Source organism: Tigriopus californicus, chromosome 12 (genome assembly GCF_007210705.1).
Source record: "Tigriopus californicus strain San Diego chromosome 12, Tcal_SD_v2.1, whole genome shotgun sequence".
Lineage (NCBI taxonomy): Eukaryota > Metazoa > Arthropoda > Copepoda > Harpacticoida > Harpacticidae > Tigriopus > Tigriopus californicus.
Window position 1 is genome coordinate 4,809,073 of NC_081451.1, and position 5,893 is coordinate 4,814,965.

Here is a 5,893-nt window from a genome sequence, read left to right on the forward strand (position 1 = left end):
CTGGCCGCCGGTGTTTAGCATGGCGGATCTTGATTCTAAAAGATGCCAAAGACAAGAAAGATCATATGAGTTGGATAATTTTTTGAAGTTTCCTTTGCTACAAAGCATATTGATATAGCATTGGCTGAAATGCAAAATGTTCCCCAAATATTTATATTCATACTGTTTGATGGTTGATTGAATTGATAACAGTATCCATAGACCAAGTTTCTTGAATTTTGATTTCGGGAAACCGTCAAGTCCAAGTCGAATTGCAACGTCCGATGATGGACTGGTTGAAGAGCAATGGAAGGTTATGATTGAAAACGTCGACAACAAGTGGTTCTGACCCAGATGGCCAGAAATGGCAGATAATAGAATTCTTTGTATTATTCTAAATCATCTTTTTGTAGTATTTACGATCACTTCCGTCGATTTTCAAGCCTTCCTGTATGTAATTTTGACACGTTGGGATGGGTATTTTGTATCAAATTCGTGCATCGTCGTGCATCGATTGCATCGTCATGGGAGCGTGATCGAGTTTGAAGTTTGCCACCGCAATCGATTTGAGTCAGGGATACCATTGGACCTAAACTTTTAAAGTCAAAATGACGACAAATGAATTTAAAAAAGCTGTATCGTATTCAATAACCATTTTGATGACTATGAAAAATAGTGTAAGTGTTGTGGCTAGGCCTTGGTTACTGGAAGTGATCTATGGATACTGTTATCAATTCAATCAACCATCAAACAGTATAAATAGCAATATTTGAGGAACACTTTGCATTCCAACCAATGCTATATCAATATGCTTTGTGGCAAAGGACACTTGAAAAACTTATCCAACCCATATGATCCTTCTTGTCTTTGACATATTTTAGAATCAAGATCGGCCATTCTAAACACCGGCGGCCATTTTTGACCACCTTCCAGTAATTTCTGCTACTATCTGCCATTTTCTGCCACTCTGCCACTTTCAGCCACTTGTGGCAGAAAGTAGCAGAATTTCGATCAATCTCGATTTTCCCATCGCTGGTTTTAACCACCGCAGAGCGAAAAAAGAACCTTTTTTCTATTTCCTGATTTTACTATTTTACTATTTCCTGATCTTTGAATTCCAATGTCAATGATCTTGAATTTATTTAGAAATAAATTCGTGAAAAACTGGAGCTTAATGGTTGGAAATGATCAACAGTAGCCTCTTAGAAAGGCTCTTCGCGATTCGTTGTCCACATGGATGGAAAACACTTGGCATTATCACTAAAAATGATGAATGGATTGCTTCTACAACTAACCATTCTCGTTTTATGCGGTGGTGGCGACAGACCATGATGCACCTCCTTAACGCCTTTCTTACCTCGGCTGTACCACCTTAAATGAGGAATTTCGCCCTCAACAGTCCCAATGTTGTCTCTTCAGGTGCATCCTGGACCTCTCATAAACGGATTGAATATTCAAATCTACCAACCTATCGCAGCTTGGGAGAAGGATGGGGCCTTTCGTTTCAAATGGCAAATCAGCTTGAAAAATGCAGTCACCCGTGACCAATAAGTTCCTTATTGGGCACACTCTTGGATTCAAAAGAAGCAGATTACTATCACTTGCTATCTGCCTCCCATCTTGAAGAAGATGAAACTCTGGAAACTTCTTGGCTTGGATAATTCGCCATACCCGTTGCCCCACTTGCTGTAGCTCGTCAAAGGACCATTCTTGCAAACTGAGCTGAGAGTCAGAAAGATCCTTTGTTTAACCACCATGCCATCCTACCCACCATCCTAACTACCATGTTAAACGATGAATACCTTAAAAAGAATCTGTCATTGGGTTCCGGTATGGTGTTTGGCATGGTTTGCGACGTGATCACTTGTTCTTCATTAATCACCGTCAATCTATTATCGAACCTCTCCTCCGACCGATCAGGCCATTGGAACAGTGACTTCTTGAGCCCCTTTGGTCCATACCAATATATATATACATAGAGAGCGCTATCCTTCAAGTCTCTCAAAGATGCACCCCGACTGAGCAGATCACTCATGGTTCCAGCTCTTGGACAATGAAACCATTCGGTAATCTGAGAGTCAATGTGAATCCCTTGCACTCGATGCTGTTTCACAAACAGTGCTGCCATTTGGGAAATTTGCAAGCCAAAAAGTGTACATCTGGCATATTTGGAAGCCTTCTGGCATGGGAAAATTGAATATGGCATGTTTTTCGGATCTGGTATGTTTTATGGCATATTCTGGAGTTTATTAGCAAGGATTTCAAACTTGTCAAATTTGATGCAAAATGGACAATGGGACATTCCCATCTTGCTGCCTTAGCTTCATTAATAGGAGTGCAATACTTCCTCCCTTTGACGACTATCATCGCAACTACCTTTTTATTACCTCTACCTCTTTTTTTGAAACTATTAGTTTCAGTCTCTAATCTGTACCAATTCATTGGACTATGGTGTTCTTCAACTGCATCAAGAATATTGTTGTTGTTGTTGTTGTTGCTGTTTATTCAGGGACTCGCAGGGATGAAAGGGGACAAAGCAAAATAAAAAGAATGGTAAAATTAAGGGGAGATCCCTAAGTCTTCCCATAAACCGAAAGGTTTGTTTTAGTGAGAAGACCTATTGACTAGTGGTGACTGTCTCTAGTGATGGCAGACTTCATCTTTGTCCTTGGTGCGTGCACAACATATTCCCAATCATTTCATGGTGCAGCGTCATCACTCTTCTGGAACTCGTCATCTCCAATGTCAACTCCTTGTCCGGCTGGGCTATTCCGTTGGCAAGAAAAGCATTCATTATTAACGCAATTGGTTGAGCGTGAGGCCGTGATTGCTTCCGCCAAGTCTGAAATCCATCCTTTTACTGATTTGGGAAAAGTATGAACTGGAATCCTGTTCTCTGTCAAATAATTGTTCCACGTATTGGGGAGCGCAAATAATGGAAGACGTTGGTACCAAGTTAATCGAACAAGTGGCAAATTGTATCGAATCAAACCTCCTCTAATAGCTTTGTAAGCAAATAAGTTTATGATTGCAGGTACAGCGTCTCGCAAGCAATTGAACATGAATTTTAGCCTATTAACTTTGACTATATCCTTCACTTTTGATATTTTCCAATTTCTAAAAGCATGACTAGTGTGAGACCGGGATTTAGCACAAACCATCCACCTTATCACACGTTTCTGAAGAATGACTAGACTTTTCACAGCTGTACTTTCACCAAAAAAAATCAACGCCGTATTCTAAGCGGCTCTTGATCAATGAATTATATACAGGGTCGATCAGGTAAATTTGCAACATTTTCAACAACACACAAATCGACGAAATGAGCAGATAGGCACCTTGAAATACCTTGAAGTTAAGGCTGGTAGACCTAAGTTTTTAGCTATTTCCCAAATAGCCCACAGACAATGACTACCATTCATGAAACAAGGACGTCTGGATGTGACCCTCGATGTAGGTCACTCGGGACGTCCAGCCACTCCATTGATCAAGCTTCTGAAACTAGCTGCACAAGGAAATGGTTTAGAACGTGTACAACAGCTGATCAGTTGATCTTCCCCGTGATTTTGTCATCCACTTTCCAGCTGTTGTAGACGTTCTAAACCATTTCCTTGTGAAGCTTCAGAAGCTTGATCAAGGGAGTGGCTGGATGTCCCGCACAAACTAGATCAAGGGTCATATTCTAACTTCCCTGTTTCATGAATGGCACTGATTTTTTGTGGACTACTTGGAAATAACTAAAGAATCAGGTCTACCAGCCTAACTACAGGATATTTCAGGATGCCCATGGCTCATTTAGTCGATTTGCGAGTTTTTGAAAATGGTGTAAATTTACCTGATCGGCCCCGTAGTGCACATCTCAGTTTACTTGGAATTGATTGTTTGGCCATGAACAAAGTATACATAATTTTTCTTAATGTGTTGTTGACTAGTCGCACGTGCTCCTGCCACTTGATATGGTCATCAATATTAAGGCCCAAGAACTTGACAGATTTCTCATTAAACCTGGATCCAACTTGTTGGATGTCAATACCATTAAAATTCAGAATAAAATAATGTTCAACACTTCTAGGACTAAATAAGGTAAGTTTTGTCGTCTGAAGATTCAAAACAAGACAAGACTAGCTTCTATCTTCATGTTTTCTAGATCATTACCAAAATGCTGCAGCGTGATATCATCAGCGAACATAGTCACTTTCAAATTTGTTGCATTTGGAGAATCATTCAGCTAGATCAAAAACAGGAGAGGGCTCATAATACTGCCTTGTGGAACTCTACAGAATGTAGGGGGGCAAAACGAAATGGTGTCCAACCAATTGATGTCCTCAGCGAGTGGGTGCGGGTCCTCAATTGCAAGTCGGTTACGCCTTCGCCTTCACAGTCAAAAGGTAACCGACTGGCCAATGGAATGGAATGGGGTCGTCTTCTAAATGAGTTCCAGGAGAGCAATAGAACAACACAACCGATATTTGTCAATACAGCAGATCTGGCTGAAATTTTCCACATCAAATTTTCCTCCAAGTCTACCTGTATAGGTTTCATCATATCCAACATGAAATATGATAAAATGATTGAAAGTTGATAAATAGACCAATCATTACCATACATTTTAATAGTACTAGGGGTTACATTCCTTGTAGGTGTTAAAAAATTGAACACTCTCATTCCTGTTTTGGAGCTCGCCGAGAACAGTCGCATTTTTGTTGCTGTTCTTATCTCCCAGGAATTTCGCACCAAGCTGCGACTTCCTCTGTTGCTCCTTGGTTGGTGTGCACGTGTGGTGTTTGTGGTGTTTGTGTGTGGGTGAATGAATGGGAATTGCCAGTCTTTCACTCAATTAGGTTTGGTTTTTCACGGCTCTTTGGTAAGACGTAATTACTTTAAAACCTAATAAGTTTAATGGTCATTTATATTTATGTTTAGCTTTAGCGGTTTCTAAAGTTCTTATACATATCATACATATGTTCTTGATTCCTTGCTTTTCTCTGTCCCTTACTTCATGTTTGCTATCTCCATCTTAGATTTGTATGTTTAGTTTGATGTGAAGTAGCTCATTCCTATTTTGCTTCGTTGTCCTGCATCTCAGGACAAGATATCATAGCCTTTTAGTTTTCTTCTTTGTCTTGGTCTCTTCACTTTTCTGCTCATAGACAGTTACTCCTCCTGCATTTATGATGGAAGCTATTTGTGGAAAAGTCAACAAAGAGGCTAACAATGTTTGGACATGGTCTTAGCAAGGAAGGATCCTTCCGTCGTTATTAAGCCCTGTATCATAGAGGCTTTAGTTGCTTGGGTCAATGAAACCAGGGTGCTACTTGAAGAGCAGGCTCACCCAGTAGTTGACAAGTTGACCGATTTGAACAATGTAGAGGTTGAAGTAGTACCTCCTCTTGAAATGGAGAAAGATAAGACAATTGTAGAGAAAACCTGTTTACCCGAAGCAGCCTTGTCCTGATGAAGGAAAAGGCTGTCAGTTTGACCACCCTAAATGGTGTCAAAAACTTCTCAAGTTCGGCCTTGAGAAGTGCAATGGGAAGAAGGGATGTTTGAAGGTAGATTGTCCTTTTTTCCCCCCGTACATGTGCCGTCAGTCCATGAGACTTAAGACGTGCTTTAATGTACGGTGTACCTCCATCCATGTAGAAGGGAAGCAAAGAAAGGTGAGAAATAGGATAGCTCAGTTTTGTAGTTTTAGAGCTGACCCTATTCCTAAACCTAATCCCACCCCACCCCCCTTCCTTAACCCATTTAACTTTCTCCTCCATTTCCTCCTACCCCCACCCTCTCTCCCACTTCCCTCCTCTGCCTTCAAATGCCGATTCCACCCCTATTCCTATAAACACTCCTCCCTAATATTCCTTGCCCCACCCCTTTTCCCAAAATACGTTCCAATTCAAATGTAGCTGCCCAACCC